The sequence below is a fragment of the Rattus norvegicus genome, chromosome 2, assembly GCF_036323735.1.
Source record: "Rattus norvegicus strain BN/NHsdMcwi chromosome 2, GRCr8, whole genome shotgun sequence".
In the NCBI taxonomy this organism is placed as follows: Eukaryota; Metazoa; Chordata; class Mammalia; order Rodentia; family Muridae; genus Rattus; species Rattus norvegicus.
Window position 1 is genome coordinate 171,353,770 of NC_086020.1, and position 15,308 is coordinate 171,369,077.

The 15,308-nt window shown below is 43.6% G+C and overlaps 1 long non-coding RNA gene across 3 annotated transcripts in view; it reads right to left on the reverse strand.

Moving 5' to 3' along the window:
* The window catches only part of LOC120100856 (uncharacterized), a 47,678-nt gene that overhangs the window by 14,318 nt on the left and 18,052 nt on the right, over positions 1–15,308 (reverse strand). For 2 of the 3 annotated variants that reach the window (XR_010064343.1, XR_010064342.1), the window contains exon 2: positions 12,510–12,623. This is a non-coding gene — a long non-coding RNA (uncharacterized LOC120100856). Of the gene's footprint in view, position 1; positions 8,142–12,509; positions 12,624–15,308 lie in introns of those variants that run through there. The other variant, XR_005501035.2, reaches the window with a different exon arrangement.

Below are 15,308 nucleotides of genomic sequence, written 5' to 3' on the forward strand. Positions count from 1 at the left end.
AGGAAGAAGAGGAAGGTGGACTCTCAGACCGTTGAGGGACAGGTGAACGGGTCAAGCCTTGGAGAAAAAGACAGATTATTTTTACACTATAACAAAGAAGATTTGATGCCTAATATAACCCAAGATCCTCACTCGGTACCACCCCAAGTCACCCCTCCAGGCAAATGGAAGTCACACCAGTGAGCTCTCGGTAAAGGCAACTCCCCCATCTCACTAAAGACGCTTCTATTTCAGCAGCTGGAGACAACCACAGAGATGGATGGTTGGCCAGTTGCAGAAAATGTGTGACTGACGTCACAGTCCCCAGACCCAGACTGGACAATGAGAACACAACCAGCCCACCCAAGGTTCAGGGAACGTCACAGAAGAAGGGGTAGAAAGTGACTAAGAGCCTGAGGGCCAGGAAGCCCTGCTGCACACAGCTTCTTCTGGACAAAACAGGGATCTTGCTTCCATGAACTGTCAGCTAGATGGCTGCCTGCACAAGACTTGTGAAGACCACACCAATTGACATGCCAATGTAGATGAAGGAAATTTTTCAAGGCTCCACCCATGGAAAGTGTTACAGGTGAGCAATGGCTGCTAAAAGAGAAACTACCAGGTTTTCTTTATCTTATGTTCAGGGACAGAATTCCAATGCTAAGAGGTAAGAACTAAACATATACAAAAAAAAAAAAAGGCAACACTGATACAATTCACTAGGAGATATATGTATATATGTTATGTATATGTATATATGTATATATGTATATATGTTATGATTATATTTATATATTCAATGTATTGATATTCATATATTCAATATACTCACTAGGAGATATACATATATGTATTTACATCTATTGAGAGATACAAATATAGAAGATAAAATTAAGAGGGTGGTTGGGGAGGCACAAGAGTGATTGGTGACAGAGAAATAGGAAGGAGGCATGGAGTGTTCTCATGCATAAAATTCTCAAATTAAAAAATCAAAGAGACTAAAAACAAAAAGAAAATTTAAAAACCAGGATAGAGTAAGCCATTGCCAGCTGTGAGTTAGTTTTGTGCTACTTTAACAACACACCTGAGATAGTCAATATGCGAGAAGGAAAGGTTCATATTGGCTCACAGACTTAATCCATGGTCACTTGGCCTTTCTGCCTTTGAGCCTCTGGTAAAACAGGACATTGTGTCAGCAAGCACAGTGGAAAGGAATTTCATTCCATGGCAAAATGAAAGAGACGGGAGGAGACCAAGGTCCCATTAGTCCTTTCAAGGGCATCCCCCTAATGACCCAACTTTTCCCCACTGTCTCATCTCTTAAAGGTATTACCATCTCCCAATTATAAACAGCAAAATCAGTATGTTTTCTGTCATCATATAGCCTGGGCCTTAATTACAGAATCCAAAAGACCAGCATCAGAACACTCAACAATCTATGGAGCCCCAGCTTAGCAATACAGATACATGGGGCTAATTAAGAATTCCTAGGGCACTCCCCACACCCTGCTACTGTGCCCACTGATTTTCTTTATATGGACTGCATCTCCCATCAGTCATCAGCATTACTTCCTAAGGACTTTGCTAAGATGTCCTGCACTCTTGGGGTTCTGGGCTCTTTAAGGCATCATAAGGCAAATTTTCCATCCCAGGAGTAGGATCTGCATGAACTCCTCTCTTGGGAGTATCCTCTCTGCAAACATAGTGAGGCAGCACATAGACTGTCACTTCAATTGAGGAGCAGGCCTCATAGTCAGGAGGGTCTCCTTCTAACATCGTGGAGAAGGAAACAAGTCAACCAAGTAGTGTTCTCCATGGAAAGTTCCAGTATCTATCCTTCACCCAAGTCAAAACAACCTCAAAAGATAAACTTCCACTCTGAGGTCAGTATGACTCTCAGCATGTGCCAACATTGGGATTCATCATATTTTTAAAGCCCTTCTGTTTATATAAAAGAAAATTGAACTTGGGCAATCACAGAAGGACTGTAAACAAGCTCTGAAACAAGCAAATGCCTCCATGTGGAGTGAAAGTTATTACCATTAACTTTCTATCTCATATGCACGGCATTTCTATTAGTCTAGAAAGATGGCATCCAACAAAGGTAGGAGAAGACAAACATTTGAAAACCACATCATCCTGTGTGTAGAATGAACTACAGATAGACATTTAAAGACCCAGGGCATCTTATTCCCATATCTAAGCTGTCTTCATCTAAGGGATTTAACAAAGTACATCATGGAAGGTTTCACTAGTGGGTTTTCAGCACCATAATAATGAGTTGGCGAGCTTCACCCAAACTCAGTCCTGTGCTATGACACTTGTAGTTGCTTGTTCTTGAGCCTCAGGTCAAGTCTGCTCAGATTAGAAGGGCCAGGGATAGACCTTGGGACAGCTTGAGTCACACACCACACAACTAAAGCCAAGATGGGGGTCGCTGCAAAACCCTTGAAAATTGCTTCTTGGGAACAAGAAGGAAATTCAAGGAGAATGAACAATCCTGGATGTCTCCCAAGCCATCCTCCTGGGGATTCTGTAGGCCAAGGACAACCTGGTATGGCTCTTGTATCCAGATTTCATCCTTCCCTCTCATCCCCATCACTATTCTATCATCAGGCGTGACCACAACCAAAGGATACTTTGTGAGAAATGAGTTGGCCCAGCACACATTGTTGGTGTAGACTTTATTTTTCTAAGCCAGGGAACTAAAAACCAGACAGTGTTGGCTGTTGAACTTAAGTCTAGAACTTTGGACTCAGAATATTGCTCAGTCCTAGCAAAGCAAAGGATACCTGAGCTCTACCTCTAGAACCACAAAACATAGGAGGACCTTTTACCTCTGTAGGTCATTTATAAGTGATAGGGATTTTATTTCCAATATGTTTTGGAAGCTGGAAGTCTAAAGTCGGGGTTGGTGTGGAGGATGTTCTCTGATGATGCCTTGGTTCTAAATCCTTTAGAGAAAACAGATGGCTGTCTTCACATGAGGAGAAAGACAGGAGAAAATGAGGTCCCTCCTGTAAGTCCTTAATAAAGAGCACAATTCTATCCATGGGAGTTATGCCCCCATCACTCAGTCACCCCTTAATGCTGTCTTGCCAGTGAATAAGTTTAAGCTTAAGTTTACTGGGGTCAAATTCAGACCATAGCAAAGAACAATCACATCTTAAGTTCCTAAGATACGAAAACAAGAGACATACCAGGATCCAATGGATAGTTCCAGCCCTATGGTCAAATGGATGTCCTTTGTTAAATACAGTGGACCACAAAACAACCAACCATGAGTGTATGAGGGGCATTTGTAGGGTATAAGGAAAAATGACAGTGGCTGGGGAGATAAGAGAATAAGCATGTGGAGTGAGTTTAATCTGAAGACATTATACACATGTGAACAAATTAAGTATGTTTTGAAATTATGATGAGGAATACAAGTTAAAAACAAGAAAGGATGCAGGGGTTCCCTGCTGACTTAGACCCTTGGCTACATTGTTCTCAGGCCACAGGAGGAGGCAACACAAAAAAACAGCAGTCTGTGTCTCTCAAAGCTACACTGTCTGTAAAAGGTAGAACTACTCATAGCTCCAAAGAGAATATTCTATGGACTACTTTGTAGATGAAAGCATACCACTAGCATCTCACTGCACAAATGTTCTTGATATGACTTCAAAAACACACAGAATATACATACCCTTCCTTGGGATGGGGATTCACAAATATATCCACATAGTATCAAAACTACTGCTGTGAGTCCTGTACGCTTATAAAAACCATCTGAAAAGAGAATAATGTCAAGTGTGTCATCTGTCACAAATTGACTCTAGTAGTGGTCACACTTCACTTCTATTATAAGTTAAAAATCTGCATTATACAAGTGTGGTGGTTTGAATAGGAATGGCCTCCATAGAATCATGTGTTTGAATGCTTGGCCATAAGGAGTGGTACTATTAGGAGGAGGTGTGGCCTTGTTAGAGTAGGTGTGGTCTTGTGGAAGGAAGAGTGTCACTTGGGGGGTCTCAGATGCTCAAGCTAGACCTAGTGTGGCATTCACTTCCACTGTCATGCTTCCTACCATGATGATAATGAACTAAACCTCTGAAACTATAAGCCAGCCCCCATTAAATGTTTTCTTTTATAAGAGCTGCCATGGTTATGGTCATTGTCTCTTCAGAGTTGTGGAAATCTGAACTAAAACAACAAGGGTACATGCTTCATCTTCATGCTGCCTTCTGCTCATCCCCATGGACTGAACGAACACACACTCGTTACTGTGTGTGTTTTTGGTGATAGCTAACACAGAATGCAGAAAGGAAAGAGGCATGTATTTAGGCATAAATGAATTTAAGAAATAAAAATCCTTTCTGCAAAGACTTAAAGCAATGTGTATTATTTCTGCCTCTGGCAACAACTCTAACTGCAGGAAGAACAGAGCATCACTGCAGAGTACCTCAGCAGAGTACCTCAGGGGAGTACCTCAGAGGAATGCCTCAGTGGAGCACCACCGTGGAGCACCACTGCAGAGTACCTCAGAATCCCAATGACTCCATTCACTGCGTTTGGACAGATTCTGCACCTACTTTCATGTCCCATATTTCCCGGAAGAAGGTAGAAAACCTAAAAGCCTTGTCTTGAGGCAAGGTTGTGTTTTGCATGGGGAGGGAAGCCATCCAGTTGCTTAACTGGCTTCAGCTGTGTCATGAACAGACAAGGTAGGAAACTGAACAAGTGTTTAATAACTTTTAGCCTTCTCAGAAGAAGGCTAAAGAAGGCTGGTTAGAAGTGGGAGCGGGGTGGGGGGGGCTGGGGATTTAGCTCAGTGGTAGAGCGCTTACCTAGGAAGCGCAAGGCCCTGGGTTCGGTCCCCAGCTCCGAAAAAAAAGAACCAAAAAAAAAAAAAAAGTGGGAGCGGGAAAGCACTCCACAAGCTGTGTGCAAAGAGCTTGCCCAAAAGAAGTGCTTTTCTCAGTCTGCTGTGCTGTCTGGCGGATTTTGTTGGCTCTTGGGTCTGAGTCTATTCTGACCCCGCTTGCTTCAGCCTCATAGAACCTTGACCTCTGACCCTTGAAAACTACTTGAAGTTGAAGTGAACCACTCCTGTTTCCATCCCAGACTCCTCTCCAATTATAATCATTTCCATGCCAGATTTTGCAAGTTGATTTATTTTGCTAGTAACCCCATTACTTTGCTGTGTTTAAAATAAAGAAGTTTGAGCTCAGACTCAAATCATGTCTGCATTCAGCATTTTTACCTGCTTCCATGACCCCTGTGACAATAGGAAAACACACACACACACACACACACACACACACACACACTGCCCCTAGGAGGATTCCAGATTTTGCTCTGAAGTCTACATAAATTTTCTTACTGTGTAATGGACATAGAAGAGTAACCTAGAAAAATAGCCACAAAAATCGTAGCACAGGGACACAGTGGTAACTGCCATGACACAGTTATCACTGTTACCACTGCAGGCCACTGAAAGGTCTAAACACAAACAACAAAACTGCAGGAAGGATGTTGGGCTATTCTATGAAATCTCTTAGGAACAGCACTTAAAACAAGCCATAGAAGCAGACACCACAAGGAAAAATACAGATAATTGTGTCTAAATTATCTGGATGAAAAGAAAGACTACAGAAAACAAATAAGCTATAAGGGCAAGACCCTGATGTAGTAGAGATATTTGCAATTCTTGTGATTGACTTTTTTTAAATGTGACAACAAAAACATATTTAAAAAGCTCTAAATCAATTAATAACATGACATCAGGAGACATCAGAAGGCCCATAGATATGCAACCAGCATTAGAAACCTCACATGTAGTCAGGGAACTGAAGCTGTTCTTGTACCGTTTATTCACACCCCCTCAAACTGAAGACACTGTATGGTGTGTGTGTCAGCACTAACGTGTACGGACGTAGGAGAATGACACTCCCGTGAGAGTCTCCATCGGAATGGCCACTGTGGACTCTCCAGGCATAGCCTGTGACTCACAACATCTCTTCCCCATTGGAGTTCCCTGGGAAAGTCTTGCAAATACACACCAGGAGACACACACAATACACAAAGATGTGCATTGTAAGTTTGCTCGCTGGAAATTTAAAAGCGATCTAATTGTCCATCAAAAGAGCGAATCCAGAAACAAATGGCTAATTACTTAGACGATGGAATAGACGGAAATGAAAAAAACCCACTGTGAAAATAAATAAAATACGATCTGGTCTCCTCTCGACATAGATAAAGGTCTGTGGCTTGGTTTCCACTTGCCCTCTCCATCCTTTTCAGACCACTCCTTCAAGTCTTTTCCTTTCCTTTCTTTCTTTTTTCTATTTATTTTTATGGATTCACTTTACATCCTGCTCACTGCCCCCTCCCACAATCTTTCTCCCTTCTCCTCTCCTCTAGCAGATGGCGGCCCCTGGCTGTCCCCCAACCCCAATCCATTAAATCTGAGAGGTTAGGTGCATCCTCCCCAACAGACAAGGCAGCCCAGCTAGAAGAACATATCCCACATATAGGTAACCGCTTTTGGATAGCCCCACTCTAGTTGTTCAGGACCTATATGAAGACCAAGCTGCATTTGTAGAGAAGACATCTGCTGCATATGTGCATGGAGGCCTAGGTCCTGACCATGTATATTCTTTGGTTGATGGTTCAGTTTCTAAGAGCCCCAAGGGTTCAGTTTAGTTGGCTTAGTTGGTCTTCCTGTGGAGTTCCTACACCCTTCAGGGCCTGCAATCCTTCCTCCTATTCTTCCATAAGAGTCCCCAAGCTCCCTCCATTGTTTGGCTGTAGGTGTCTGCATCTGTCAGACAGGGACTCTCTATGAAGTCCTAGCTGTCCTGGAGCTCATGATGTACACCAGGCTACCCTCACAGAGGTCTACCTGCCTCTGCCTCCTGAGTGCTGGGATTAACACATGAGCCACCACACCCACCTCCTTATGGTCCTTCTCAATGCATTCCTGCCATGGGAGGGCGGGGATTTTCCCCACTGCTTCTAGCCTTGCTTTATTCCCCAGAGATTCTGGTTTATCTCCCCCTTAGTCATCGTACGTATTACCAGAGCAGTAACAGCCATGGGCTCCCTAGCCACAGACACTCCCCAATGCATTCCTTTCTGCTTAACCTTGTACAATTTGATAAGGAAATGATCTCACTTTAATGTCTACTTGGTTATTAGTCCTGAGATTGAATTTTTCACATGCTAATTACTTCTTTATGCCTTTTCTGCCATCCCCATATGCAGCGTCTGCTGCAGACCTTTAAGATGGTTCCTTTACCTTTTAAAAAGTAGAAAATAAATTGAATTGAACACTGAGATTTCAAAAGGAATGGATGCAAATATCGGAAACAAAGTAAGTTACTACAACACAGTTGAAGACACTGCACGGTGTGTGTCAGCACTAACTTGAAAGGATGCAGGAGAATGACGCGCCCGTATTTATCAAGCAGTATCCTTCAGCTATGGGCGTGTGTCATCAACACTGCAAACTGCATGTCGAGACACTTGCCTCATGGGGAAGTCAATCATTTTCCTCTCTGGATTATAAAATGCTGGGTTTGGGGACACACAGAGAGCAAAGGATATACCCCTTAAGCCACTTATACTCTGCATGAGGCCCTAGCATGAGATATCCCAATAGATTGCAATAATTCTGCAAATATACAAGCTCATTTTATCAGCCTAGCATCTCCATCTTTGGAAAAGTTCTTATTAACCTTACAAGTGCTGCGACTTAAAGCTAAGGAGAAATGACTGACTGATAGAGACAGTCACTTTCTCCAGAAAATGTAGGTGCTCTGTCTGTCCCTCACATGTCAAGTTTTGATCTCTGGGTTTCTACCATCCCTGAAGCAGTTAGTTTCACTGCAGTGATGAAACCGCGTGGCCAAAGCGGTATACAGAAGAAAGGATTCGCTTCGGCTGACGGTTTGTTCTGGTTGGGGAGTGTTGTTGTCTTGGTTTGTTTGTTTCTGTTTTTGTCTGCTGCTTGGCATGCTTGAGTCATTTCTTGAGAGGGATCCTCAGCTGAGAAAATGTCCCAACGAGAATGGCCTTGGAGCAACCCTGTGGGATATTTTCTTGATTACTGATTGGTGTAGAAGGGAGCAGCTCACTGTGGCTGATGCCATTCCTGGACATCAGGGCTGCAGCAGACGCTGTGTATGAGCAAACCAGGAGAAGCAAGTCAGTAAGCAGCACTCTTCCATGACCACTACACCAGTTCCTGCCTCCAGGTCCCTGTTCCGGGTTCCTGCTCTGACTTCCCTAACTACAAGTTATAATGTAAAATAAACCCTTTCCTCCCCCGGTTACCTTTAGTTATGGTGTTTTATCACAGCAATAGAAACCCCAACTAAGACACAGCTCCAGGGAGAGAATCCGTAACTATGGGGGAGACACCGCAGCAGGCAGCTGAAAAGGACTCCTGAGATTCACATGGTTAACTTCTAACACAGCAGAAAGGGCAAACGGAAATGAGGCTATAAACTCAGAATCCAAGTGACATTCTTCCTTCAGCAGGGCTGCACTCCCCAAACAGTGCCACCAACAGGTCACCAAGTGCTCACGTGCATGAGGCTATGGGAGACAGTTCCTATTCAACCATGACGATTCTTACTGAAGAGTCATAGAGTTTCTCAGGGGCTCATCGACTCAGTTTTCACTAATAGTGCTGTCTTAGTTAGGGTTTCACTGCTGTGAACGTACTCCAGGGCCAAGGCAACTCTTATCAGGGCACCATTTAGTTGGGGCTGGCTTACAGGTTCAGAGGTTCAGTCCATTATGGTCAAGGCTGGAGCATGGCAGCATCCAGGCAGGGATGGTGTTGGAATTGCTGAGAGTTCTACATCTTGTTACAAAGGCAAACAGGAAAAGACTGACTCCTAGGCAGCTAGGATGAAGGTCTTAAAGCCCACACCCATGATGACGCTCTTCCTCTAATAAGGCCACACCTACTCCAACAAGGCCACACCACCAAATAATGCCACTCCCTGGGCCAACAATATTCAAACCATCACAAGTGTCTAGTAACTCGATCTTCAATTCAAATTCAGGAGTATAAATGAGAAAAAATTATTTAAGTGTGTGTGTGTGTACATGTGTATGTGCTTATGTGTGTACTGTGTGTATACTATATTATACTATATGCATGTGTGTATCTGTGTGTATAATGAATGTGTGTGCATGTGTGCACTGTGTGTATACTGTACCCATGTACACATGTGTGTGCATCTGTATGTACTGTGTGCATACTATATGTGTGTGCATGTGTGTACTGTATGTGTACATAGTATATGTACGTGTATGTGCATGTATGTATTTACATAGGTAGCTAAAAGAACAACTATGGAACTGGAACTGTCAAAATGATCCCCTATAATGACCCTGCAACAGTTTCCTCTCTTTAGGAGAAATTCATCCCTGTCTAGATTTTGACAGACAGCATCAGGCAAGCCAGAGTTTGAAATAATGCTCAGCTTCCTGGAGGGCTGAACAGACAAGATCTCTTCCTTTGAGGACAGTCAGGGTGCTGCTTAGAAAATAGACTCCAGAACTCCACCCTCTCGGGATTTAGCCTGAACTAAACTCACTGAATCAAATAGTTGACTCATTTTTATCAAGTTTAAAGATTATTCAAGGGCATAACAATAACCAGAGTATTTAAGTTTGTCCTGTTTTCATTATTATATGTATTCACCTTATAGTTACCAAATTATTTCACTGGAAAAGAGGGCTGGAATGGAGCTCAGTAGCAAAACATTTGTCCAGCACACACAAGGCACTATGTTTGGTCCACAACATACATACAGACACACACACACACACACACACACACACACATGCAAACATTTACATACACACACATAAACATTTACATACGCACACACATGCAAACATTTACATACGCACACACATGCAAACATTTACATACACACACACACAGAGCAAAAGTAATTCGGAAATATGCAAACTGTGATATGTCATGCTCTGTATAACATAAGGTATGTTTGAGGCATTTCTACTTTAATTCCTTTAAATTTTGTTTTCACTGTCACATAAAATACCTTTGTTTTAAATTTACAATTATCTTAAGTAAACATCTCACAAAGCTTATTAGAAAAAAAAATAATAACCTAAACCAGACTTTTGTTTCTATTAAAAAGTTCCCAGGGGAGCTGGATTTCACATCTGAGACCCTGATTTAGCTAAAAGATTTATAAGGACACATGTAGAAATACAAGACCCTATTGGGTGATGAAGCGGGACTGAGACATAATTATGGTTGTCTCTGCTCTCCACTCCACTGGAAACTGCTCCCAGGAGCATAGGGGTGAGGTGGTTGGCAAGGAACAACACAAATGCTCCACGTAATATGACCACCTGGTTCCCCTTTCCAGCCCAGTCCAAAGGCCATGAGAAGACGGCACAATGCACGACTGACATTAAACTAATGGCACTATTTTCTCCATTCAGAGCCAGTGTCAACGTTTGTTTTCTCAACCGTGGGGCCCAGGTGTAGTGGGACAGTCTCTGTGCTGTACTTGTTTACCAGGAGGCCTGTCATAAGTGCCATGCACTAAACAAAACTCCATGCATCTGAGTGAGATGGGCACTACAGTCCAGGAACAGAAAGTACTCTGCTGAGTACAGGGGTGGCAGGCGTTTCTGTTGCCCTTGTTGCTGTGATTTAACTCTCATAGCACCAAACCTGACCATCCTGAGAACACACGTCTTCTATAACAAATGGTCAGAGTCTTACGACACAGGGGTTAAGTGTCAGGACTGAGTCATGGAAGGAAAGCAAGATTTAAAAGGATGGTTAGAGGAAACACTCACATATCTGTTTCTCTTGAGGACACTCTGGCCACCAACACCAGCCAGCCATACGCACTCACCTCTCCCTAGGACAGCTGCACAGCTAGCATCGCGAGCTCTCCACCTGCTAAGACTGCAGATTGCAGGAGCCGCCGGCTGAGCCATCACTGACAGGCGAAACTCGGCTCCGCACTGAGGCTCGAAGCAGGGAGCTGCTTCCTCTGCTCCATAAGAACCTATTGCCCCCAAGAGTTTGCAGATACGTTACCCCAGAAGTGAAAGGAAAGCCATTAAAGGAGCAGACCACATCCAATGCAAGTGGAATACAACAGCCTACCCACAGTAAGCAATGGCACTATTAGTGCGCACAGAACAAGAGTTCTGCCATGTAGTGAACCTGTTGTTTCAGCTGTCCGCAGTTATCTTCCCCTAGCTGGTCGGAAATGAGGATGCGCCACAGTTCAGTTGGCAGCGGTTTCCCATAGAAACCGTTCAGATGCGATGAAAGTTTACTGTGGGTTACTAAGAAATATGAAATTCCGAGCGCTTGCCTAGCAAGCGCAAGGCCCTGGGTTCGGTCCCCAGCTCCGAAAAAAAGAAAAAAGAAAAAAAAAGAAATATGAAATTCCAAAAGGCAGGGCATGCTTGTGTGATCGTGTATCAGGCCACATGCCATTCTTCAAACAGTAAAAGGACCCAAGTGTCGAAGCACCATCCTGAGGCTATTCTCTCACTTCTAGTCATCCTTCTTAGTCCTTCCCCGCATAGATTTATAAAAAAAAATCTCTCAGCATGGAAAGATCCCCTGTAGATCACATCACTGTCAGGCACGTGGGTACTGAGTAAATACAGCCAGGTGCCTGGACACAATCAGAAAGGAAGGATTCCTGACTTGAGGGCACCATGAGATGTTTTTAAAACTTTGAATGACTCCACTTTTCAAGCACGCACACACACACACACACACACACACACACACACACACACACACACACACACCACAGAAAGAACCTTCTACAGAAAGAGAAGGGGGAGTTATCCACTTTAAAAACTAGGCAGATCTCACATCAGGCATAGTAGTGCATGCCTTTAATTCCAAAACTAAGGAGGATCTCTGGGTCTCTGAGTTTGAGGCCAGTCTGGTCTACATGAGGAGTTCCAGGACAGCCAGAGCTACACAGTGAGACCTCGTCTTGGAAAAAAAAAAACAAATAGTAGATAGATAGACAGAGAGAGTTGGGGGAGAGGAAGAAAGGGAGAGGGAGAGAAGGGGAGAGAGTGCAAGGGGAGAGAGAGAGAGGAAGAGAGGGAAGGGGCAAGGGGAGAGAGGGAGAGGGAGAGGGCAAGGAGAGAGAGGGAGAGGGGGAGAGGGAGAGAGAGAGAGGGAGAGGGGGAGAGGGAGAGAGAGAGAGGGAGAGGGGGAGAGGGAGAGAGAGAGAGAGAGAGAGAGAGAGAGAGAGAGAGAGAGAGAGAGAGAGCTATGGGAAAAGCCATAGGCACTTTTAGGGAACGTATACTAGAGAAGGTTCTAAAATGAAGTGCTAGAAGGAGATTCACTTCACACCTACCCTTTTCCCCTTACAGAAAATCATGATGCCTAGGATTCCACCCATGACTTTGAAGGCACGACCCAAGAGGAAGTTAATGTTCTGTTGCTCAGTCAGCCTGACGGATGCAGGCCACGAGAGTAGACATGACCCCACACTCACCTGCACTTGAGTCCCATATCTGTGTGAATCTTCAGCTATGGCTCAGGAGTTCATCCTCTGACCTCCTATGTGACCATGGTTCCTTTTCATTCTTCTGACCCTTGGCAGTCATTCCTGCAGACAGATGGGCTGATATTAATATCTAGCTTTAAAATCACATGTTTTTCTGAATTTTCTAATTTAAGACTAAGTCACATGGTCATCTATGGGGGGTTGAAGGACCCTAGGGGCTTTCTCCAGCCTAACACCCACCTGCCTCGGGTCAAGGCTGGGCCAGGCTCCAGCTTCCTGCCTCTCGTCAAGGCTAGGCCAAGTTCCATTCTCCACCCACAAATTTTCTCCATTTGAGTAGAAAATTCTCAAAACGTACTGACTGACACTTGCTAGCAATAGATTTAAAGGTCTGTGCTTAGCCAGTAAGTTTTAACTGTGACCTGTGACCTTGCTGAGGTAACCTGTGTCCCTAAAAATAAAAACTGTTTGTAATAGTCATTCGGGGTCACCTTCTAATCACTCACCCGAGGGACGGATTGGGGGTCGACCCCAATGCCCTGGAAAATAAACCTCTTGCTTTTGCACTGATCTCAGTCTCCTTGTCTCACTGGGGAACATCTCCAAGTAAGTACCACTGACCGAGGGTCAAGGTCTCACGGGTTCCCTGCGATGCTGGCAGAGGAATGACTCATGAGAGGCAATCAGCATGACTTAGCCTGGATACTACTGATTTCTAGAGTCTGATACCAGGCAGTTTATTTAGGTATAGTTTGTATTAAAGTACAGTACAATTTTGGAAAAATGTTTCGTGGTAACAATTATCACCATCCCATATGCACAACAACAAAGCTTTAGGAATCTTGAGGGCCTGGGGAGGATCTATGTGGTCTAGGTCATACAGATAGTGTAGAGGTCACCTAGCTACAAAGTACCTTGACATCTTCCTAAGGATCGGGTTCTACTGAGTGAGAAGAAGAGCTCAAGATAAAGGTCTACAAGAGAGAGTCTGGGATAAAGGCCATTGTCAGGGGCATTCAGGCGTGGCCTGGCCCTTCAGGTGTGGCATAGATCACCAGGCTATTAACAATTTCCACGCCCACTCTGGGTGGAAATCAAGTACGCATCCCTTTCATTGACGAGACAAGCCTGTGTACTTTCCAGGCCTACTTACCCTACTGCTTATGTGTGAGCACAGAGACTTTGTGCTCTCTCAACGTCATTTCTTTCTGTTGCTTTTGTTTGTCTGTCTGTTTCTTTGTTTTGAGACAGGCTTTCTCTGTGTAACCTTGTCTGTCCTGAAACTCAATCAGTAAACCAGGCTGGACTCAAACTCATAGAGATCTGCCTGCTTCTGTCTCCCAAGTGCTGGGAATAAAGGTGTACACCAGCCCTAATCATCATATTTTTTAAAGACTTTCTGCTGCTATTCTTATGAGTTACAATTTGTATTTTTCATAATTTGAGAAATTATGAAATTCATAATTTGGTTTACTTGGGCAATATAAACCAAATCCCAATCTAAAAAAGCAGAATTCTGCATATGATCACAAAATATTCAAACTACTCACACTAAGCATGGTTAAACCAGTATGTGTTTAAATTATTGTACAAAATAATGTTTCATTATATTTTCATATATGTAATTGAGCTTTATTCATATTCACCCCGTTACTCCTCTTCCTTGCTTCCCACCCTCAGGTGATCCCCCTCCTACTTTCAAAACACACACACACACACACACACACACACACACACACAAGAGGGAGAGAGAGAGAGAGAGAGAGAACACATGGTATGTATATAATATATAAAGTATATATGTAAGGAATATGTATATAAGGTGTGTCTATAATATGTATTATATATTCCATATATGAGAGAAAAGATGTGTGATTTGTCTTTCTGCACTTGACTTACTCTGTATAGAATGGTGGACTCTGGCCCCACCCGATCCTGTAAATGACATAGATAGACCCACTCTCCTTTACCCCTGACGAGTTCCACTGCTTACACATACCACAGTCTCATGGATAGTGCAGCACGACCTTGGGTTTGTAGTGTCTCTATGGTGACCCAACTTGGGTTCCTTCAGAGAGAGAGCCATGAGCGGTAGAGCCGGACGCTTTGTCAGTGTGGCTGTAGTTTCCGCTTCCACAGTGACTGTGGTGGTGGACATTCCCATCTGGTTCTCTCCTCCAGATCCTGGCCAGCATTTTCTCTCCATTTTCTTGGTGACGAGGTCATGATTCAGTTTTAAAATGCCACATCCCTGACAGCTAAGCGTGCTTAGCGTTCTTTCATAGATAAGTTGGCAGTTTGTGCTCCTTCTTTTCAGAACTGACCACTCATTTCATTTGATCACTTTTTGAATGGGAGTTTGGTGGGGTTTTTAATCTCTTTATAGATTCTAGATATTAACCTTTTCGCCAATGGATGTTGACAAAGCTTCTCTCCTATCCTATAGGCTTTCTTTTTGCTATGTTAACTGTTTCTTTGGCTGTGCAGAAACTCTGGAGTCCCAAGCAACCCAACTTGACACCTCACAGCATTATTTTCCTCCGAGAGGCCTAAGTCCTTTCCAGAAAGTCCTCGCTTATAATTAGCCCTTGAAGTATTCATTTTGCCTGTTTCCCTTTAGCAGTTTGGAAGGTTGAAATCTTATGGGAGATTCTGTTGCTAGTATAGAAAACGCTACCGACTTCACACTTCGATTTTTGCTACTTCACTGAATCTCTCACTGAGCAGTATTTCCTAGTGAAGTCTGAGGATCTTCTCAGCAGTGCAAGAGGGATGGTTGAACCTTCG